We start from the raw sequence: 24094 nt of genomic DNA, 5'->3' as shown, positions 1-24094 counted from the left end.
GGTGGAGACAACTTAGTGACGCCGCCATATTGAATCACAACTGGCCCCTCCCATGTACCGCGAAATGCTCGACTGGTAGCCCAGTGTAGCTCTCGCTGCAAAAGGCCGTTCAAGTTAAAGCACTTTGAAGTACGCCGAGAGCCCGAACAACGCCGTTACAAACGCTAGCGCCGCTGATCCCGTGTGATTCAATATGGCGGCGCCGCTGAAGTTGTCGCCACCTCGGCGGCGCTGGTATCGAGGCAACCTAAAAGGTTAGCCTAGTGGCGTCATCTGGCGGTTAGAACAGAAAGCGTTATTGCCAACAAATCGATGCTTCCCTTTAGGGCTAAAAGAGACAGAAACGTCACTCTAAATAAAAAAAAGGGAATTATCGTTCATACGCTTCATTATAGGCGTCATTAGACGAAGCGAAAGCCAGGTGCCCCATTTATGGCCAGTGACCGTATTCAAAACAGCAGCAACAACGACGAATTCAGTACGAGGCGAGAGGTCCTGCTTCGAAGGGCGCAGCCATTTTGTAAACGAGGTTTTAGAGCACGCACGCAAAACTCGGGAACTTAGCGTACGTAACACCAGTGTATGTTAATTCTTGATGTTATATAGCGTTTGGCGCATGCGCACTTTAAAGCAGGCTATCAAATATGTTGTTGTTAGTGGCTATTTATTAATAAAATAACAATGGAAGGAAAAGATGTTGCTAGCCGCGGCCTCTGACATCGGAACCTGAAGCGCCTGAGCTGCGACTAGCGGGAATAAAAGGACAGGGAGAGGAGAAAGAAAGAAAGGGGGGAGTGATAGTAAGAAAGGATAGGGGTAGGTGGTAATATACGCTGCTTACAAATAAATAATATGGAAATAAATGCTGCATGCTGCGCCGCGCATGATAGGACTACTATCCCATTAGCCTGTATGCGTATTTTATACTGGCACTACATTCCGCGGCGTCAGAAGGTTTCCTGTGCACTCATCGCACCACAGGGAAATGCTGTGTGCCCCGTTCCAGGGCATAAAGCCGCAGAGAATGAAGCAAAATTTTCAGAAATGTTAAACGCTGTATCTTTATGGGATCTGCTGCAGAGAGCCCTAAAAAAATTCTCCACTACTGTCACTGGAAATCCACTTTTAGTGAATCGATAAAGCAGGCCGCGTGCCATATGATTTGATCATGTTGATTTATTTGATAATTTGATTAGCGGGGCCGCTCGCCTCAGCACCGATTCGTCGTCATCAATACAATGTGTTTCACGTTCGCGGAAAACTAAAGGCGCGCGAAGCTTTGGTTTTGTCATTAAGATGCCCACGGCGCAAATTTTTAGCGACGAAACGCTCCAAGTTTTCGTATTGTTTCCGTACCTACAGACCACCTGCTAGGCTTAGCGAGTGCGCGCCGTTTGGTGGCATGGAGGAAAGAAAGCTCATGAGAGACCCTCGCTATCCGAGCTTCACACCAAAAAGTGTGCCGGAAGTCACGCGCTTTCGCAAGGACTGCTAGGAATCTTGGGCCCACGGGCTTTAAAAAAACGTGACGTAACCTCCTCTCCTCAATTCTTTCTAGTTCACTGTACTTTCCTTCCTCCATGTTTGGTGGCCATGAAGTCAGAGAGTGCGGGAGGTTCGAACAGGTTAACGATGTATTTATATATTTTGCTTATTTTAATAGGGAAGCCTGTTTCAGAATGATATCGATGGCTACAAAGCACAGCGCCTCTGACAACAGACAGTTTTAGCTGTGCGTACGCAAGTGCTTGCGTACGCAAAGAGCTACGGCGCTGCGTGCGTTCCGCTGTCCGCTCCGAAGTATAGTTTTAGCTGACCGTGCCGTAGCGTCCCTCAGGCGCACGTGGCGCCATCTAGTGACAAGAAGTCAAACCACATCAACGCTCGGTTGAAGAAAATTTCATCCGTGATTACTGATAACTACTGTGAGTGCATTGGGAGCCTTTTTTGTTCCAAGAAGAAAAACTATGCAAACCGAAGAAAATGCAAGATCTGGTTAAAAGTTAGAAAACTGCTTCGCCAGGTGTCGTTGCTACGAGGAAAACACACTGAATATAGTTAGGCCTAGGAGCTTGAAGATCGCCAAATTATCTGAAAAACAGGGGCTAGTTATCGCTTATACCACTACGTGTGGGTCGGATTAGACGAAATAAAAGCGAACCGCTACCATTTGAGCGAGCTATTGCGTCGAAGAATCCAGCGGCGACATGTATTTATTCCGAAGCGGGCGAGCAGGGCGCCGCCATCTTGTCAAAGTTAGCGTACGCAAGCCACGCAAGCGCCGCAACGCAAACTCCGCTGGCTACCGTACGCAAGGCTACCGTACGCAAGACGCAAGGCTTGCGCTTGCGTTCTGCGCATGCGCACTACCGTCCCCGCAAACTCCTCGCGTACGCTAACTCTTTGCGTACGCACAGCTAAAACTGTCTATTATCTGAAAAACAGGGGCTAGTTATCGCTTATACCGCTACGTGTGGGCAAGATTAGGCGAAATAAAAGCGAACCGCTACCATTTTAGCGAGCTATTGCGTCGGAGAATCCAGCGGCGACATGTATTTATTCCGAAGCGGGCGAGCAGGGCGCCGCCATCTTGTCAAAGTTAGCGTACGCAAGCCACGCAAGCGCCGCAACGCAGTCCGCTGGCTAGCGTACGCACGCAAGACGCAGGGCTTGCGCTTGCGTTAAAGTGAACTAGAACTACTATTGGGTAGTGAGCTGACTCTCCGGTGGCGGCGTGCGCTCCCGCGTCGCCGGAAATGTGAACATTTTTATGTTTTCCCGGGGACCCGCGCGGAGGCGCTGTCGTCAATGTAAACCTCCGCTGCCTCCGCCGCTGCCTTCCTGGCTTTGCGCGCCGCTGCCTCCGCTGTGCTTTCTTTCATGTGTTCCGAAGTTTACATTACCAATTCTAATGTTTATAAGAAATCATCGTAGGGAAGTATATCGTGCGTCGCTATTGCGTGTGAAATGGCACCACGCCGTTTGAACCACTGTTTTGCGCCCGGCTGTAAAACGGGCTATGTACATGTAAAAGGTGCCCCAAAGCCGTCGTTATTCAGCGTGCCCAAGGATGAAGCACTTCGAAGGCTGTGGGAAAAAAACCTCCATCGAGCGGACAAGCCTCTCGAAGACACAAGTGCCGTGTGCGAACTACATTTTGAGCCGCGCTACGTAATTCGCGACTATGACACATCATTGGTGGCAAGGAAGTGCGGATCCCACGTGGTAAGCCACTGCTTAGCAGTGATGCTGTACCAACCATTCTTCCAAACCTACCCGCGTATTTGACGAAAAAAGCTGTGAAAGAGAGGCCTGCTCGTAAAAGGAAGTCAGAGAGTTGCGCGTCTCCGGCGAAGCGTAGACCGTGCTCGAACAGTGACACGACGCTGTCCTACACAAGCGCTGCAACGATTGCTGAGCAAGGCGCGGCCTCCTCGACGGAAGCAGGCGTGGAGCCGGACGCCGATGCAGAATTTTCATGCCCACTGGGTCAGCAGGAACCCATGCTGTTATTTGACAGTCTTCAGGTACCGTCGGAGCAGTGGACCAAGCACAGGTTTCCTGGACACGACGGTGTCGTGTACTGCACGTCTGTGTTGACATCAAGAAATGAGGTGTGCTCAGAAAAAGTGGTAATGTTCTTTCAGTCACAGACGCACAGTTACTACAAAGTGTTTGTGAGAGGAATTCTGCTAAAAGAAAGCACATTGCAAACAAGCGGGGAAGCAGAAGATGTGCTGAGAGCAACTTATTCCATGAGTGTTTGCACTGGAGTAATGCGACTTGAAGATTATGAAGAAAGGTATTTTACGAAGAACCTTAAATCCCACGTAGTGACCCTCGAGCAAATGTACTTCAGCAGCAATTGCCTGGGTCAGGTCGCTGAAAGAGGTAATTATGCTGTCCATTTTGCCTAATTTGCAACTCATTTTATGTTGCGTTCATTGATTTTTTGGCTCCGTGGGAACTCAATTCAATGCACTTTTCTTGCAGGTACGCAGTGTGTGTCTTGCCGCTACTTGAAACGAGCACTGCAGATCAGACGAGCGAGGGTCAAAAGAACTGATAAAAAGAGCGGCCGATCTGTTGTGCTTAAACTGCGAGCTGCAGCGAGAAGAAACAAGAGGCTAGTTGTTCGCCTAGGAGATGTGGAAAATGAACTTGCTAAAATGAGAGGGAAAAATGCTGCCATTCAAGCAGAAGCATTAGAAGCACAGATCTCAAAACTGCCCCCCAGACAGCAGGAAGCTGTTCGACAGTGCTTCGCAGCTTCAAAAGTGAAACCTAATGGTCTACGCTACACGAAAATGTGGGTCCTGGACTGCATAATAATGAAGATGAAAAGTCCTCGTCGTTATGAGCATCTTCGCCGTAATAGCATTCTTTCCCTACCGTGCAAATCAACTCTCAAGCGCTATGTATCTGCATATCGCACTGTGTTTGGCTTCAGCGACAAAGTTCTGAGGCAGCTAAAAGTGAAGTCAGCTGAGCTTGATGCCTGGAAAAAACATGGTGGATTAGTTATAGACGAGCTAAAGCTGTCGGAACACTTTGCAGTTAAAACGTCTGGGGTTATTGAGGGTTTTGTAGACCTAGGCCCTTTCACAGCAGCCAAAGACAAAGGTGTCCCATGTGACCATGGCATGGTTATACTATTTGTTCCCTTTCAGGGAAAATGGAGCCAGGTAATTGGCTATTTTGCCACACATGGCAACATGAAGGGGGACATTCTTGCCAAAGTTGTTATTGAGGCAACCGTATTGGCCGAAAAGAGTGGCCTTTTTGTTGATTTCATTACATGCGACGGCGCAAGCTGGAATAGAAGGATGTGGAGGATACTTGGGATACAAGCATCAGCTGAGTCTACCACCTGCAAAATTCAGCACCCCAGCGATGCATCACGAAACCTTTTTTATATCCGACTTCCCTCATCTTATCAAATGTCTACGCAACTCATTGTTGAAATCTGGATTCAACACTCCAGCTGGCCATGTAAGTCTCTTCTTCATCTTATTGAGGATTTTGTTGTGCTATTACTCACTCTTGAAGCTTAACAGGGTCCTCTCCAATTTCTTTTTAGGTGGATATGCAACACGTAAAGGAAGCCTACAAAATGGATTCCTGCAATGTTACCCTCAAGGTTATGCCAGGGATAACACGATGTCATATTGAGCCAAACGCATTTGAAAAGATGAGAGTCAGTTATGCGTTCCAGCTTTTCGGCACTAAAGTGCTCCAAGCTTTTCACCTGTATAAGGACACGTTAGAAGCCACTCTTGGAAGAATGGATGCAACTCAGGAATTCTTCAGGTGAAATGCCTATTTTCTCTTCTGCTACTTAATTTTAAAAGTAATGAAACCTTTGCATTATGGTTTTGTTAGCTGGAAATGATGTTTAAGTCTAACTTGGTGCAAGCAACATCTGAAGAGCTTTTTTGTGTATTTCAGCAAAATCCACCAGCTGATATCTGTGATGACTTCACGGTTCCCTGCGGAAGCCCTCCGGCCAGATTCTCGAGCAACAGCTGTGCTGCAGGATTTTTTATCCTATCTTAAAGCATGGGAGGAGCATGTAAAAGGGACAGGTGGCTTTGTGAGTGAGTCCACGGCAACAGGTCTGCGTGTAACCATTTCAAGCACATTAGGCTTGCTAGATTACCTTACAAGAAAAGTAGGTTTTAAGTACCTAATGACCTCCAAAACTAGTCAAGACCCTCTTGAAAACCTTTTTGGGATCGTTCGACAGTCTTCTGGCAGTAATGACCACCCAACACCAAGTCAATTTCTAGTTATCATTAACTGCTTGTCATTTTATGGGCTAGTAAAATGTGCCAGTCAAGGTAACTGTCAGCAGGACGAACTGGGCTCCCTCCTGGAAGTTGACAGCCTGCCAGACGCTGCGCAGAATGCAGCAGACTTTCATCTGCCAATGAGTGCTGCTAAGAGCATGCACAAGGCTCCATCCTCCCAAGACCACAACCAGCACATTGCCAGCAGTGACTCAAGAATAATTTTTCACATCGCTGGCTATGTTGCAAGAAAATGCGTTTTAAAAACTAATTGCCAAGACTGTCTGACCCTTCTCACTATGCCTGCCCCAGATGAAACTTTCCAGCTTGCGAGGCTGACAAAGTTTCGTGAAATGGAGGGCTCCTCTATCCAACTGGTCGCTTATTTGGTTTCATAAAGAAGCTTGAGGACTTGTTCACAGGCTGCTTCTCCCATGGACAGCTGCACTCTGACAGCATTTTAGATGTGCTGACAGTTGTCAAAGCCAGACTTGGCCAAGAGGTTGGTTTTCCAGTCATGCTTCCACCCTTTCTCCAAATATAATCAAATTCTATGTCACTACACGACTTCACTTCTATGTTAAAAGTATAAATACTGACAAGTCGGGGAAGCGCCAAAAGGCAAAGCACTTGAAGTTGAGCCGCTGCTCTTGAAATGTGCATGCTGTCTGCATTGTCTACTTGTTGCATTGTGCTTGTCAAGATAATAAACTTTTGTTAAAGTTGTTCAACCAACATTTTGTTTGCATTTTTTTTCTCTTTTTCTTTCATAAAATATTTCCTTAAAAATAAGTGTGGCTATACCAACATCACTCTCTGGAAAGGCAGATATAGGAAATTATGCAGTATGTTAGTGTCGGGAGAATTAAATGCGTTTTATGTTGGAATAATGTAGAGCAACGACTGATGTATAGGCGCATGTTTTCTGGCACATATGTGACAAGCTACAGCATGGAAGGTGTTTTAAACGGTTTACCTTTTGTTTCAACATTCATGTGCGATTAAAACTTCATATCTATGCTGCTTAACATTTCCTTGATATACCTCTATTTTTCTTCCACAATATGCTCAGCCAGAGTCAAATAGGTAGGTATACAGGAAAGGCATCGTTCCAAAGGTGCCTGAATTGCTGTAAGGACTGCAAATAGGGTAACGCCGAAAACGAATTTCTGCACGCGCGCAACTCGATAACACCGCGACATATGGATCACTTACCTTCTAATCAAAGACAGCAGTAAAACTGCTGTCTTTGACAAGAATGTAAGTGATTCATTTGTTATGTCGCGCTATTATTGAGTAAATATACCCAAACTTGCTGTCAATGGAGAGGAACCCCACAGCCTTTTACACGGCGCAAGACGCGAGTTTTCGATACGAGTGCAAGCTCAGCAAAGCCAGCGTTACAAAAATGGTGATTAAAGAAACTTTTCCCTCATGAAAAGAAAGACGAAGTACTACTGACAAACAAGCATACTGTCCAAGCTCTTTATATGAGAAACGAGCATTCAAGAAATTAGACCGTTTCTACAGCGGCGACCACGTACCTTTCGCACGGCCAAAGCGCGGCCGCTTACATTGAATACAGTGGTGGCGCCATCTAGAAGGCGAGACGTAAACCGCGACAGCGGATGGAGCTCAGTCAGCCCACTACCCAATATTCTAGTACACTTTAGCTTGCGTCCTGCGCATGCGCACTACCGTCCCCGCAAACTCCTTGCGTACGCTAAGCCGTTGCGTACGCACAGCTAAAACTGTCTACTGTCTAACAAAAAATGTCATGGTGCATGTAAGCATCGCTGCCTTATCTATAAGTAGCTCCGGAGGAAGCGGGAAACCAATCGCCCGGCTAGCTCAGTCGGTAGAGCATGAGACTCTTAATCTCAGGGTCGTGGGTTCGAGCCCCACGTTGGGCGCTTGTATTTTTTCCCATTCTTTACTTTTTTTTAACTTCAGTCATCTAATACCTGTCGTCAGTAGTTACATCTAACAGCAGCGCTCGCAACAGACCATGCCATTGTGCACACAGGCCGCCGTCTTTTTTTTAGTGGCACCGCAGAAGGTGGAAAATTCTTCGCCCGGCTAGCTGTGTCGGCTGAGCGTGAGGGTCTTAATAATTTTCTAAATAAAGCAAAACACGAAAATCAAGAACAGTTCTTATCTTGCAACAAAGTCGCGGGCAGCTAAATAGGGCCCCAGTCCAAGACCGAAGTCATTTTTTTTGCGTTATAATCATCATCGTCATCAGTTTAAGAACGTGCAAATCGCCTTTGTCACACGACGGGACGCCATCTGGGAAGTGGCGAAAACAAAGGAACGTAAAAAGACGCAGGCGCAATCCGCTTCGACGAGGTGCGCCTACAAAGTGGCGGGTGTGTGCTTGGGGGTGACAGCTGCCGCCATCTGTCTCATGCGCCTGTCACTAACATGGACTGAGCATGCGCAGAGAGGTCGTGGGGAAAAGGCGGATTGGGGACAAAGGCCCTCCACTGGCCTCTAAACTACAGTGTTCTAGAAGGTTTTGTGTGTTCTAGAAGGTTTTTTAGTGGCAAAAGTGGCGCTCTCCCCGTGAGGCTTTACAAGCGGTTTGCCGCGGCGAGGCGCTGGCGTAGACTCCCGGAGCAGAAACAGCGCGTCGTCGGTAGGCGCGCTGCGAGGCTACGAGGAGCCGACAGGACAGTGGCGCTGTTTTTTATGCTGTTATCTCATAAATATCCCATTTTTTTAATGCATCACCGCTTGGCGGCCAATGAAGATGAAAAAACGAATGGATAATTATTTTTTAACCTTTCAAAGGGAAATCAGTGGCTGTGTTTCAGTGACGGCGCCAATGGGAGGCAAGGGATGGCGGCCGCTACCTCGAAAATTTGGCCGGGACTCCTTTCTGTCCTGGAGGGATTTTGTCCGCTCACAAGCACCTAAGCAGCTTAATCTTTGCGTGGCGTTATGTGAAACCAATATATCGCTGTCTCAATGCCGCAATTTGTTCCTTTTGTTTTGTCTAGAAGAGGAACAATGCCCAAAATTAACTCCCCCTTCGACGTACGCCACCCCCGTGGGATATCCTGGGCAGCCCTTGGAATGGTAAAACCATAACCTACAACTTTTGGCTGCAACTTTGTTCTATTTGAAAAAAGGCAACTGCCAATCTTGGTTTTTCCGGTGTTTTGTTTCATTAATTTTTTTTCAGGAAGGTTAGGTGGAATATGTATCCTCCAGGCGAAATAGGATAGCGCTTGAACGATGAGTTCGCAAGTGCCTCTTTTACTGTTTCGCTCACTCGTTGAGGTTCGCAACACAGGACACCGGATGCTTGATTTTTTTTTCCTATGCAATAATTCTCCACCGTTCTGACTGTAGTTTTATACTTGAAAATTTTATGATATATTATTAAAATATCATGCGCTCAAGGCGTTCTTATAACGCTACTAGGAGATTATGCAGCTACCCTTCCATTGTTGGACATTTCATGGCTGATGGAAAGGGCGGATGTAGCATCAGCTGCATGGGAGTACGACGCCCACTATATAATGAAGGCCATTCATGCATTCATGCAAATCGCCTTATAGGGCGCGATTTTCTACCCATGGTGTCAGTACTTATTCTTTGTTCAAGTTCACTTAAATAGGTTGCGCCATAATTATAATGGCCAACCCATACTGTTACTGGTTCTTCTAATACTCGGTCCTCAAAGCTTTGTTTTTCACTACTAATTAATTAATGCAGACCTTATCATAGAGTTCCATGTCGTTCCTGCATAATCTTAGAAATGACTTTTTTTCAGATTGAAATTCAACGTTTACGTAACCACTAGCCAAATAAATGCAGTTTTAGAATTATAAAAAGCTAGCATTGATGCAGTTAACAACGCAACAAGTTCCGCTTTTAATAGAGCATTCATTTCGGGCTTGTACGTAAATTCTCAAATTGAACATATTCACTAACAAAATAGCAGCTGTTATGTTCACATGATACATACATGCAGAAAACTGCCCCGTTTCCACTTTGTACTGGTGCTCAAGTGATGGAAAGAGTAAGGGACCGTGGCGGACCCGGTAACTCGGGATCAGTAGACGAGCGGAGCCACCGCGGCGGGGCAATTGATCGCGAGAGGTTGGTCACCCAATGAACTCTGCGGCCTATTGCTGCAGTGCCGCATGTCTGCCACAACGTTGTCAGCGCTAATGCATGCAGACCACATCTCTCTCTCTCCACCGCCGCGGGCCTCAAAGCGCGACTGAGGCGTCCACTTCCACACGGAGCAAGTCATGCGCCTTCCTTTCGTCAAAATCATCGGAGTCTAGAGTGTTGTCAACAACGCCAACACCAATGAACAGAACGAACGCCGAAGGCCTATAGAAACAGAGCCGAGAGCTTGGTTTCGGCGGCGGCGGCGGCGGCTGAGTGACGTCATAGCTGTCATGTGGTTTCCCCTCGGTTCAAGGTCAAAACGCGCGCACACGGCGCAAAAGACGAAGAAGCTACGGAACGGGGTAGTAAAGCTTTCGCTTTAAAAACAGTTCTGTAGCGACAGCTACATTACGCTAGCATTTCGAGCCTTCAGCGTGGCGGCGCCGCCACGTGGTCACGTGGTGCGTGGTTGGTCACGTGGTGCGGGGGGAGAGAGGGTAAATCACGTCCAGGGACGAAGATGAAGAGGGAACGCCCAGCGAAACGCAGCGGCGAAAGACTGACATTGCAATTCGACTGAGCGAGTTCCACTCGGCCAGCTGTAGCTATCGCGTCACTCCAGGTTCAACCAGAGCTAAACCACCGCCAATTTTTCAAAATACCATGTGGAAGTATTTCAAAAGAGCGGAAACCGGGGAACTGAAAGCGCAACTGGGTTTCGACCAAACGATGACCTCGCTACAGACCGTCCTATGACGTCAGTGATACTGTCACAAAACCTATCGTGTGTACGTTGGTTCGCTAAACTGGCAACTGTAAGTGAAAGCTTGGGTCATCATTTGTCTGAAATTACCGGAATACAGCTCCGAATTTTGTCCTTCAGCAAACGCAGAACTAATACCGACGGCCGTGCGTCAAGTGACGTCACACACGCAAGGTTGCCCGTAGAAATCTCCCCGATCTAGGTGATTGAGGCCACAAAAGGGGAAATTTTAAAATTGACTTGCTCCGCAACAAAACGCTGCCCTGCTACGAGATTTGGCACAAAGGACCAGAAAACTGCCGAGACCATACTGCGAAAGTTTGAGTAAAATCAGAGGAGGTAGAAAAAGCGCCCGGATTTGGCCTTTATTTTTTTCATTAAACATATGTTCCCTTTTAAAACATCTGCTGATAGTCGACAAAGATATACCTGTGTCTTGGGCGATTAATTACATTCTTTGTTACAAACCTGACATCACTGAGCCCACACTTTTCGAGTGCTGGGATACAGTACTTTACTGGAATATCTTGCAAACAACCCCTGAAAAGTAACTGCCGCTTGTGGTAGATAGCAGTCAAGGCATCCCGTCATGCGACTTGATTTGGTTGCCGGGCCCCCATAATCTTTGGAAGAAACGAATGGCGCGGTTACGCATGTTGCCGTCAACGCACAGCCCGCACGAGAAAATACCTTTTTAGGCGTGGTTTTCAAGAGTGAAAAGCATCGGTCACAGGTAGAACCACATGATTTGTTGGGCTGTACTCATTAACTAGTGAGTCTAAGAAAATTTCAATGTGCCACACTGTTCCTGTATATAGTAGGCTGTCAAGGGTGGACCCTATGTATATAGTAGGCTGTCAAGGGTGGACCCTATGACGGCTCTAAACGAATTTTAATCCTACGAAGCCAGCCTCTGGCAGACTGACTATGGGAATGTCATGTCAGCATTGTGCCCTGTAATTTTGTTTTGTCTGTGTCGTGCTTCGCTGAAGTCAGAAAAAGAGAGAAAAAAAACGCTGGTCTGAGCACTCCAACGTGTTTTAAGCACCCATAATAGTTTTATACTAAAACGTTGCTTTTAATCTCAGGGTAGTGGGTGGGTTCTTTTTATTTTATCGCTGTTTTTTTTTTTGCAGCACTGTTCATAAATGTTACCTGTAGTTAGCAAAGTCGAGCGCCTTTGAGAGCAGGAAATTATTTTGCTTAGGCACTCCCTACCTCACCTCTCATGAGGCCTTAAATCATACTAATTTCTTATCCCGGCTAGCTCAGCAGGTAGAGAACGCATATCTCCTCCCTTATCTCGAAGTCTCAGTGAAATACATCAGTGAGAAACTCAGGAGGCCAAGTAACTTCACCGACGCAATCCGCGCGCCCATGCATAAATTAGAGCAGCTTGGTTTCGAGAGGTGCACCACGCGGTGTCCTTGTGTACGCGTAACATGTGAGCAGGTGTTGAACGCATTTTAATGCGATGGAATGAGAAGGCCCATGGGGCCTAAATCTGTCGTCGGTCATAAAATTCGCCCACTTGGAGGGAGGAAGTGACGTCATCAGACCGGAAGTGCGTGACCCCCAGTAAAAGCGTGAATAGCTTCCGATGCTGCCACAGTTCTAACACACATAGCGTAATTATTAGTCCCTGAGTATTTTTGAGGCGTAAGCCTTTCTTGGCTCATGAGTGGCGTGGACGGAAGTTTGTGGACGGGGGTTGTCCGCATTAACTGTCAATCATAAGTTGTGTGGCAAATAAAATAAAATGGATAAGTTGATTAAGCAACAACTCAGGAGTAACATATGTGTCCTTGAAAAAATAAAAATAAACAAAAAATGAATCACAAAATTTAAAATAATAATAAAAATAAAACAAAATAAAATAGTGGCAGCGTAGCATTCGATCTGAATATCTCCTTCTTTCGCACATAACATGGCTCCGAATACCATTTTGCAGTGAAATGTGCCTATCCGCATCGTAACTGATTCGTTTACTGCTGAGTCATTACTGAATCTTTTCAATGGAGACCTTCCTTGTCGCGTGCTTAAGCGGTATGGCAAACGAAGAGAATTTCGGAGGTCTGAGTACTGCGGAAAATGAAGTGGTCTGCTGCAAACATGTACACAGGGAAGTCTTCCGGTCCTGACGGCCTAACTTCCTTTTGCAGCTTTCTAAACGAGGCGCTACACCACCGGTGCTAGTGGACCGAAGCGGCAGCGAAGCATTCGATCTGAATATCTCCTTCTTTCGCATATAGTGTGGCTCCGAATAGCATTTTGCAGTGAAATGTGCCTATCCAGCTACGGTGACAAATGAGAACATGGCCAAGGAGCTGCGGGAAGTTATTACGGAGCTAATGGTGTTCAACATGATGCGCAGCTTGTCAGTTTGGAAAACTCAACTCATTTCTGAAAGAAACGTAGCAAGAAGAGCAGCAGAAGAATACAAACAGTGGCAGGACAGTGCAAGTGTTCCAACTAATTTACCTTCCAAAGCAAGCACACATACGAACATTCTGAAGCCACCCTCTTAAATAAAGGCTGTGGACGTAGCACTACACTCCACAAACAGCACCCAAAAACATGGTAGGGTTTTAACGTCGCTAAACAGAGTAGACGTACTAAAGCATGAGTTTAGCCCGATTGCCTCATGGTGTTGCTTTGCTGTGTCGCCGACACGTCTGGCGACGATATTAGAGTCAGGTTAAGCTCTGACTGAGGTTGAGCTGATCTGATCTGTTCGCGCCGAATATGGAAGTAGGTGAAGACGACGATGTGCAATGCACAGCGCGAGAGTGTGTTGCATCTTTCTCTTCAGTGGCTGTCATTACAGACTCTCTTTCTTGGTGTTCGTCCCTTGCTTCGGCAGTGGATTCGCCAACCTTGAACACCTTCCATTCATTACTCCCTCCGCATTTGAGCCTTGTTCACATTATATGGGTGCCAGGTCATAGTGGTGTGACAGCCAATGAAGCAGCGGACTGGCCAGCAAAGGCGTCCCTCGATGGCCCCGCGCTACCTATCGTTCCGGCTACAGCGTACATCAAAGCAGCGAGGTTTCGAAGACAGAATTTGTTAAGAAAGACAACTGGATCTCTTTAGGGTCTGATGATTACCGGCACCTAGGTATTCGTGGAGCAGGAAATCATGCCATTCACTGAAGCTTGAAGTATCTCTACAGAGGCTCTGCTGCCGGATCCCACCCTTAAATTTTTATTTGCACAGGTCTGGGTTGGTGCTTTATCCCGTCTGCGTATTCTGTGGTGAGCGCGAAACCATAGACCATTTGTAGATGTTTTGTTGCCGTTACACCATGATGAGAAGGCGGTTTTGAGAGAAGCCATTACAACAGCTTGGCCTTTATTTGAGAAGCCCAGGCACATTGTCGTTTGGAGCCACCATATTTGGGTACAGCCACAGGTCTGTTTTTACCGCCGTCCAAATGTTTTTAATGGAATCAAATCGGCTACCTTGGTAATTTTTTTTAATATTATTTTTATTCTTACAATTATCACTATTATTTAACCACTCGGCTATAAACCTCAGTGTCGATCTCCTGTGTGCGTTATGCATTTCGCGTTTCATTTCGCCGTTCTTTTTTGTTTCTTCTTCCTTCCTCAACTTTCATTTCATTTCGTCCAGGAAATATTAATCTGAAAAACGCTCTGTGCCCCCAGTTCTTGGCCAATCCCCCTATGCGGGCATGTGCCATTGTATGAGGGTAGCAACAACAACAACATATGTTGCAATTTAACACCAGGTGTGATCGGCTGCGGCGATAGCAGTGCTCTCGCGCGGGGCTTTCGTGCACCTCGGTGGCTCAGTGGTTAGCGCGCTCGGCTAATGACCCGGAGTAAACGGGTTCGAACCCGACCGTGGCGGCAGCGTCTAGATGGAGGCGACACGCAAAGGCGCCCTTGTGCTGTGCGATGTCAGTGCACGTTAAAGATCCCAGGTGGTCGAAATTATTCCCGAGCACTCCACTAAGTACGGCACCCCTTTCTTCCTTTCTTCTTTCAGTCCCTCGTGTCCCTTCCCTTACGGCGTGGTTCAGGTGTGCGCCGCGATGTGAGACAGACACTGCGTTGTTTCCTTTTCCCGAAAACCAATTTTCATTACATTTTTTTTTTCTCTGAGTGGCCAAGTGTACCGTTTATTTTCACTCATAAAAAGAGTGTTGAAACACATATCTGCCGCGTCAGGCATGGGGAATTTTGGATTGGACCGCAAAACCAAAGCTGGGCTCATTGAAGCTGGGCTTATTGTCTTTTATTCGATAATCACCGCAAAGAAGCAGCCTTGTGTCACGGATCTTCCCCGGAGAACACTCGGACTGAAAGAATGGACTAGGCGACGGGTGTACCCACACAAACGCACATTTAATACAACATACGTGACAAGCACACTAGAACAGAAAACTAACAAAACTAACACAAAACACAAAGACTATAAATACACACGTCCCGGGTACACTGCTACCAGCGTCTACTACTAGCGTTCTACTATTAGCGGTCGGCGTTCGTGCTCACGGTTGGTTCGGTGCGGCTGCGGCGTTGTATAGATCCAGTAGCCGGCGTCGAGGCGGCGTTCGACATGCTGGGGCTGGCGTCGCTGGCGGCGTCGTACAAGCTCCCGGTCCAAGCGCCCGTGGAGGTGATGCAGATGTTGTTGGCGTTGGGGGCACCACCCGGATGGGTGTCAACAGCGCTGGAGACACCCCTGGCCGTAGCAGGTGGTAGCGTCCTCTGTTGACTCCCCATGACGGGCTCAAGCACGGCAGGAAGTCCACGATGCGATGCCGTAGAACGCGAGCTCACCGGAGCAGTAGCCGGCGTCGCTCTCTTCCAGCCAAAGTGTCCCTGACCCGCCGGAGCCTCCGCTTCTCTGCTGTTCCCCCCCGTGCCTCGCTCTCCCTCGCCCTTTTATAGCCTTGGCCTTAGTACACGTAAGCCTTGTCGTCGTCTTCTTCTTCTTCTCTTCTCCACCAATCATCTCTCTCCAGCTCACCGAATGCTTCTCCACCAATCATCTCTCTCCACCTCACCGAATGCTTCTTCTTCATCTTCTTTATTTTTCGGTTAATCCACGTCTTTCCTTTAAAATTTAATTTAGGCTCCTTAATATAAGCAACACCTTGGTCCTTTGATTCAATCCTCGTTTCCTTCGTGCCAGTCGCTGTCGTCTTACTGTACGCTGGCAGTGCAAAGCAGTAAAACATTCCACGAAAGCTTCCTCGAAACATAATTAGCTGGAGCCAGCGCGAGGTTTGAGTAAGGATAGATAGTAGTTTCGCGATGCAGTTGTTCCATACGGCCGGGAAAAAAGCCACAAGAGAAGCCCATCATTGCAGCAGCAAAATCAGGCCCGCTCTTCGTCTGCAACGGCCTCGTTCCAGACGAAATACGTTAAACTCTGTTCGAACTTCAATATATTAATCAAGTAGTTCAAGGAGGTTTTCATGTGATGTATAATTGAAGTACCAAGAATTAATACATTTAATAACGCAATTATTTCTTTAGCAAGTTCTTCTGCTGTGAAGTGGTTTGGTTTTATGTGGTTTAACGTCCTAAAGCGACTCAGGCTATGATGGACGCCATATTGGAAGGCTCCGGAAATTTCAACCCTCTGGGGTTCTTTAACGTGCACTGACATCGCACAGCACACGGGCCTCTAGCATTTCGTTTCCATCTAAATGCGACCTCCGTGTTAGCAGCCGAGCACTATACCCACTGAGCCACCGCGGCGGTTTTTGCTGTGAAATGATCTTCAGCTGCGAAGACTTAAGAAAAATGTACATATCTGCGTCATAACCGTATATATCGCCGCGCTCTGGAAAATGTTAATAAAATACCTTCTTTCGCTCCAACCTATGTGGGAAAAGGTGCACAAGACGACTCATTGTACGTGGTGGTCGCTTCCCGCCTCTTGAGGCAAAAGATCTCCTTAAAGCGCGAGCTGTAGGGGAAAGTGCGTTTGGCCGTGGGCTCAACGAGACTATTGTGCTTTTCTTTCTTCCTTTGTGTCGCTGACGTTGCATTCAAACTTGGCGCAGAATAAATCAGTGTGGCGTGCGCGTCAGTGTGGTCGCGTGTGGGCCCCGGCGTGTGGCACCTCGGCGATCGTTGGGCATGCTTCGTCTTCCTTGATTTAAATAAGAGCTCGCGCTAGGGGCTTGACAGACTTCCTCTCATAAGGGTTATTTTAAGCCTTGCTTACCTGTTGTAAACAACCGGAACTTTCCGTACTTGCCCCAGTGACGATTTTTACAGCGATAGCTGTTAGCCGCCCCTCCCTGGCTTCCGCGTCGGCGTAACCGGTGGGTACGTTGCCATGGTTACCATGGTAAGCCGGGTATGGTTATCATCCAGCATGATACCACGTAGGATGTGTTAAGACCATTAATAATGTTGTGCATCTGTTTGTGTCTCGTTGTGTGATGTCACCTTATGTCACGCCCAACATATGTCGCATAAGCCTACGTGGAGCTCTGTTTGGAACAGCCGCCTGCCAAAACTAAATCCCTACACAGCTATCGCTGAATTTCGCGTTACATAGTCGTACCCGTCCTGTGAGTTTTTTTGTGGCCCCATATCCATGGTAACTAAAGAGAAAGCATGAGTACTTGAACTTTACGTATGGCGCCAAAATTGCGCCATATAGGGAGCTTCCGTATGTAGTCTTACCCAGCCTGTGAACAGTGTCCCCTGTATGCAACGTTACCGCACCCATGTTCACTGTACGAGGGAATTCACTGGCTGAAACTCTGAACTTATTTTTCAACAATAAATTTAGCAAAGCGACTAAAAAGGCTAGTTGATACTGCATTGCTCTATTGTTTGAATGCGCTAAGTGGTGACGAGGGCGAAACCAACCATCCAGTCGTTGACTCGTTTCGTCCTTGTCACCACTCAGGGCATTCAAGTAACAGATTAACAGTAGAATTAGATCGGGTAAGGTTGCGGTTGACCTTGGAACACTGTCACCATGGTAACTGTGACATCTTCACTATGACAACATCAAATAACCTCTTCCTACCCTTCCTGTTCCTGTCAAATCTCTCGCTACCACCCTGCTACGCGTTCTTCAGCGTATTCAACGCAATACACTTCTCACCATTACCCGTTCATTCCTCTACAGTGAATGTTTTTCCCCTGCACGCGCCAATCGCCCCTAATTCCATCTTCATCTGGAGCATTCCCTATATTCTCCTGCCCTGTAGCCATTCAATCATTTCATTGCCCGTGCCCCTCTTCCCTGATGTGGCTAGTCTGCGACTAGCCTTGGAACAGCTGAGGGACCGGTTGGCTCTTGTGTCTGCTGTGTCCCAATAAAGTTATTTCCATCCTTGAAATAGATGAACATGCATTTTCGCTTGTCATCAACAACACTTCATGTCATTATCATAAAAGCATACAGTGCACAGTTCTACATCAAAGCATACAAGTCCTCTTCAGTGTAATGTTCCCCCAAGAACTTATTTTGATTTAAATAGAAAACAACGATACACATCTGAGAGCACTTACTGCAGAATCACGTGGCGGCCTATTGTCACCACGTTGGGCGCTTCTTTTTTTTTTCTTGCCCTGCATCCAATATTCAGCCTGATTTTAATGGAAGCCCTTGTTATCCACAATGTAATCTGGTGCTGAATGCCAAAGCGCCTATGACGGCAAAACAAGCTGTTCTTTCCAGTCTAGCTGGCCTATCTCTATGTGACCCGGCTGGCTCAGTCGGTAGAGCATGAGACTCTTAATCTCAGGGTCGTGGGTGCGAGCCCCACGTTGGGCGCTTCTTTTTTTTTTTTTTTAGCTCCATCCCATATTCCTTCTGTCTGACTTTAAGGCAAGCCCTTGTTACACAATGTTATCTGGGGCTGCATGCCAAAGCACCTATGACGGCAAAACAAGCTGTTCTTTCCACTCTAGCTGGCCTATCTCTATGTGACCCGGGAGGAAACGGGGAACTCATCGCCCGGCTAGCTCAGTCGGTAGAGCATGAGACTCTTAATCTCAGGGTCGTGGGTTCGAGCCCCACGTTGGGCGCTTCTTTCTTTTTAGCTGCGTCCCATATTCCTTCTGTCTGATTTTAAGGCAAGCCCTTGTTCCACAAAGTGTCGTATGTACATAGCGTTTTGTGTGTTTTTTGTTAAGTGTTTTTTGTGTAAATGTTATGGGTCAAAGCCAGGCAATAAAGAAAAAAAATCTGGGGCTGCATGCCAATGCTCTTGGGCCTCCACAGTATATGGCGCTCCAGAATGGCAGGCTATTATTGTGACAAAGACGCACGACCTGCCCGAATTTATTTTCGGGAAAGAATGGACTGCTTTCTGGCCATCCAGAAAGCAGCTGCGGAGCCTCCCGATTGGCTCTCGAGGCTAGAGCCGCTCTGTATGCTTCGTGAATTTTAGTATGACGAAGCCAGACTCATGATGGCTGACCACGACAGTGTCGTATGTACATAGCGTTTTGTGGGTTTTTTGTTGAGTGTTTTTTGTGTAAATGTTATGGGTCAAAGCCAGGCAATAAAGAAAAAAAAGCGCCTATGACGACAAAAAAGGCTGTTCCTTGTGTCTACTCTAGCTGCCTTATCTTTATGTAGCCCCGGACGAAGCAGGGAACTAGTCGCCCGGCTTCTCGGTCCGAGAAGCTGTGGGCCCAAGCAAAACCAACAAAGCGTGCGTTATCGGACGAGAAACGATACGCGTGTCACAGGTAAATGCGGGAAGTAATAAACGGGAGCGACATTTCGGCTGACAGCACAGTTATAAAACGCGTCATTGTCGATCATTTCAAACAACTGCTTGGCTGTTCGCGCAGTGTTGTAGGTGGTTTACAAGCGCAATTTCCGCCGTTAATGCCAAAGCTCGATGACGAAGTTAAAACGCGCCTGGAACAACCGATGTCAGTGAAAGCAACAGAGGACGCAATAGACGCTCTGCCAGCTGCAAAGGCACCTGATGGCCTGGGGACAGCTTTTTACAGAACTTTCAAAACAATGATAGCTCACGTTCTCCTCAAGGTTATCGCCGAATCTTATGAGCAAAGTCGTGTACCACTCTCCTTTACAACTTTGCACATTGTTCTCATTCCCAAAACTGAGGCACCGGAAAAACGTCTGCTAATGGGATCTTATCGCCCGACAAGCCTCAATAACGTCGACTACAAGATATTCTTGACGGTTCTGGCCAAAAGACTGCTGAGTTTGATAACAATGCTGGTTGGCCCACATCAGACCTGCGGTATAAAGAGTCGAAGCATCGCCACGAACATACACGTAGCGCGAAGTGTGCTGCATTGCTGTGACGCACTTGCTGCGCGAGTTGCGATGATGCAACTCGATCTCGCAAAAGCGTTTAACCGTGTTTCTCATGATGTGCTGTTCGCAATATTAGACCATTCCAACGTAGGAAGCGTAATAACAGAGGGCGTCGAAATGGCGGATGCCAATTGTACAACACGGATCATTGTGAACGGAGACCTGACTGATAGTCTGCAAGTGCGCTCATCTGTGAGACAGGGATGACCGTTGTCGCCCCTGTTATTCGCTGCTTACCTCGAGCCGCTTTGCATAGCCATTCAAACTAACGAGCGCATAATGGGATTTAGGCTGCAGTCAGAGCATGTGAAAATTTTGGCTTATGCTGAAGACATTGCTATTTTCTGTCCCGACAGAGAAAGCATTTGTGAGGTCACAAATGTGGTCCATAAATTTTGTCAGTGCACGGGGGCGCTGATAAATTGGGAAAAAATATATGGTTTTTGGCATGGCAGTTGGGAAGCCACACCAGACCATTGCAGTAGAATACCCTGGTCCACCATACCGACAACGTACCTTGGTGTACCTCTTCACTTTTACCGGGACCCTAATCCGTACTGGGAGGACCAAACTTCAAGGGTGAAGGAAAATGCTGACGCGTAACAAGGGAGACAATTGTCTGCGTTCTCGCGCGTCACTCTTTGCAATACATTTCTGATTGCAAAGATATGGTACGTGATGAATGCGCTAAGTGCATCACGAGTTACCATTAAAGAAATTCACCGTGTTTTTGCCGTGTTTATTTTGTCTTCGACTTGGGAGAGAGCCAGTCAAGCAAACTTGTTTCTGTCTCTGAAAAAAGGTGGTCTATGTCTTGTACATTTGTTTTTGCGACAAGTTGTCTCACGATTCATGTTTCTCCGTGACCAAAATGCCTGTTCCTTCACACAGCAGTGCAAGTTCGACTACGTAGAGATCTGTCAGAATTTGTTGTATGCTCATGTCAAACTATGAGCGGTGCTCTTAGAGGGTACATGCGTGAAGTGCTTCTCGCATATAGGATGCTGCACATTCGATTCTCTGCTGAATGCCTGAGTAAAGATACGCGGAAAGAATTGTACTCGCATTTAGTGGACATAATGCTACCTGTACCGATTTACCGTTCGCCACAACGTGGACGCCCAGGAGGAGATCTGCTCAAGAGAGTTACGAAGATGCCAGTACTACCATCAGTCAAATCCTTTTCCTTTAAACTGCATACTGACATATTATCAGTAAAAACATGAATGCAAGATAAAGGTCTATTCGTCCCTTGGACAAATAATTGTTATCTATTGTTAGAGATGAGGGGTCCCTGAGTGAGCTGACTCTTTCAGCGCCGCAGTTCCCTTCTACGAATGACGTTGTCGGGCTTGGTTATGAAGGAAACTGCACAGGGGGTTTATTTACATTATTTACAAAATTTAGGAACCTATTGGAGGGTGATGGGGGAAGGTCGGAGGATCTGAGGATGATCGAGGATTCCTTCCTCACGGCACTCGTCGTCCGGTTTAAAAAGGGTCCGGTCCCTAGGATTCCCCAGGTTCGAGCAGGTATTCGGCAGGTTGGGCGTGGCCTAACTTGCGCTGTCCTACACACACACACACACACACACACACACACACACACACACACACACACACACACACACACACACACACACACACACACACACACACACACACACACACACACACACACACACACACACACACACACACACACACACACACACACCACTTCACATAGGGACACGCCCCCTCACATGTCTCGCCGTAGAGAGAGGGTGCCACTGGAACATCGCCCCCTCAGAGAGAGCGTTGTCTTCGCGTCCGAACGAGAGTTCTCACGCTGTCAAGCCGGACACGCCTTCCGGGAAGTCCGAATGGGCGAGGCGCCGGTGAGCCGGCACAGTACAATGCGTGAGCCACCCCTGCTCGAGTCGGCGGTCACTAACTGCTTCCGTAGCAATGTTGTTTACAAACGGTGGCAGAGTCGTCCGTCTCGAATCCAGTAACTCAAGCGGGGACAGGCCGTGGAAAACAAGATGCCTATCGCCGTGCAGGGACCGCGGCTGCAGGTGTCCCGGGCCGACTACGCAGCTAACCCAGACGGGCTGCCGCCAGAATCCTTACAGCTCCTCCACGGCCCGAAAAATCTCGAATGTCCAGCGTTGATGACCGCTGGGCAGGAAGAGATGAGATATCGTCCGTGTTGGTCCCCTGGATTGCAATATCACCGCCCCCAAGGCAAAACCCAAAGCACCACCAACAAAGGAAAGCGCAGGTGGGACGTTCCAAACAGCAAAGCACTGCCCCGCCCGCAAGCGCTCGGAATTCGCCAAAGAATCACCAGGCTTCTTCCATTGACAACAAGACACTTAAAAAAATATGTTTAAATTTTGGTTAATTTTGTGCCGACAGAGCGTGAAACATCCCCTTTTGAAATTGCCACAGCCGGATTACTCGGAACAAAGTCAAAAAAAGACACTCACACAGGAGGAGATTCCTCTAAGTTCTCCGCTTACATCAGTCCGCTCAAGCCTTCAGCATTTCCGTGCAGTTTCCCCTTCTTATAACGCACCGAGAAATTGTACTGTTGGAGAGCCAGACTCCATCTGAACAAGCGACCATTTTGGGGGGACATCTGTCGCAGCCACGTTGAAGGACAATGGTCGGTCTCAAATACAAACTTTGCTCCGTAAAGGTAACACGACAACTTCTGCGCTGCCCAAACTAAACACGCGCACTCTTTTTCGGAAGCGCTGTACGCTTCCTCTCTACTGGTCAGTTTCCGGCTGATGTACAGAACTGGGTGTTCTTCATGGTCGTAGCCAACTGGGCTTAAGACAGCACCCAGCCCTCTATCACTGGCGTCACACTGGACTATGAACTCTTTCCCATAGTCAGGGGTCCTGAGCAAGGGTCGGGACACGAGTGCTTCCTTCAGGCTTTTGAAGGCGTTTTCTTTTTGGTTATCCCAACTTACGTTATTAGGTGCTCCTTTTGCAAGGCGTCAGTTCAGGAACTAGCCCGCTGTGAGTAGCTAGGGATATATCGCTGATAGTACCCAACTAATCCCAAAAAGGAGCGAATGTCCGTTTTCGTCCGTGGTTGCGGAAATGCTGCGATCGGGGCAATCTTTAACTCGGATGAGCTCCTAGTTCCCTGGCCTACAACGTGGCCCAAGTACGTCACCTGAGCGCAACCAAATCTACACTTTTCTGCCTTCAGTGTCAGTCCAGCCTGTTGTAAACTGGAAAACACGGTCTTTAGGTGTTCTAGATGCTCTTGCCAGGTTTCCGAAAAAATAGCCACATCGTCTAAATAAGGGAGTGCAAAGCACTGCATGTCCTTCAGTACGATGTCCATGAGTTTCCAGAAGCTGTAGGGGGCATTCTTCAACCCAAAACTAAGCATTAAGGGTCGAAAGGTGCCCGCTGGGGAGATGAAAGCGGCATACCTGCTCGCGCTTTCTGAGAGGGGTACTTGCCAATATCCCCGTACGAGATCGAGGGTGGAAATAAATTTCGCATCGCTCACCCTTTCTATCCTTTCCTCTATGTTGGGAATCGGGTATAGCTGATCCCTGGTAATTGCATTCAGCTTTCTATAATCCACGCAGGGACGAAGTTCTTTCCCTGGGGCCTCAACAAGAATATGCGGTGAGGTATAGTCACTTTCCGCTGGCTGTACAACCCCTAACTCCAAGATGCGCTGAATTTCCGCGTTCATTATTTCTTTTTGCCGCGGTGATACCCTGTAGGATTTCGACCGTACCGGCACATTAGATGCGAGCTCAATTTCGTGCGTCAGGAGGTGTGTCTTTCCCGGGCGACTGCTAAATATGTCAGCGAATTCGCTCAACAACTGCTTTAGAGTGTCGACCTGGGTCCCGCTTAGGAAATTTGCATTCACGGAGAGAGCCAGAATGTTCTCCACGTTGTCACTAGCGTCCGCACCTTCCTTCCAACCCTGACTCTCGCTGTCCAGCTCTTCTGGTTCATTTAGAGTCAGACTGGCGATCCCGCTGCGGTACGGACGGCTTCATCAGATTGCAGTGATAGATTCTCACCTGCTTTCCCCTGCCTGGAACCCTTAGCGCGTAATTCGTCTCCGACAGTTTT

General features: G+C 47.6%; 1 protein-coding gene and 3 non-coding genes across 5 annotated transcripts in view; 3 read left to right on the top strand and 1 right to left on the bottom strand.

Moving 5' to 3' along the window:
• The window catches only part of LOC144121526 (monocarboxylate transporter 5-like), a 171365-nt gene that overhangs the window by 69084 nt on the left and 78187 nt on the right, over positions 1–24094 (bottom strand). The gene's annotated exons all lie outside the window — the stretch shown is intronic.
• On the top strand, positions 7630–7702 carry TRNAK-CUU (transfer RNA lysine (anticodon CUU)). The gene has a single exon. It is a non-coding gene; the product is annotated as a tRNA-Lys (tRNA).
• TRNAK-CUU (transfer RNA lysine (anticodon CUU)) lies at positions 18390–18462 on the top strand. Its single transcript has one exon. It is a non-coding gene; the product is annotated as a tRNA-Lys (tRNA).
• TRNAK-CUU (transfer RNA lysine (anticodon CUU)) lies at positions 18644–18716 on the top strand. Its single transcript has one exon. It is a non-coding gene; the product is annotated as a tRNA-Lys (tRNA).

Source organism: Amblyomma americanum, chromosome 2, assembly GCF_052857255.1.
Source record: "Amblyomma americanum isolate KBUSLIRL-KWMA chromosome 2, ASM5285725v1, whole genome shotgun sequence".
Taxonomy (NCBI): Eukaryota; Metazoa; Arthropoda; class Arachnida; order Ixodida; family Ixodidae; genus Amblyomma; species Amblyomma americanum.
Note: the sequence above shows the minus strand (reverse complement) of the source record. Positions and strands in the feature narration are given on the sequence as shown.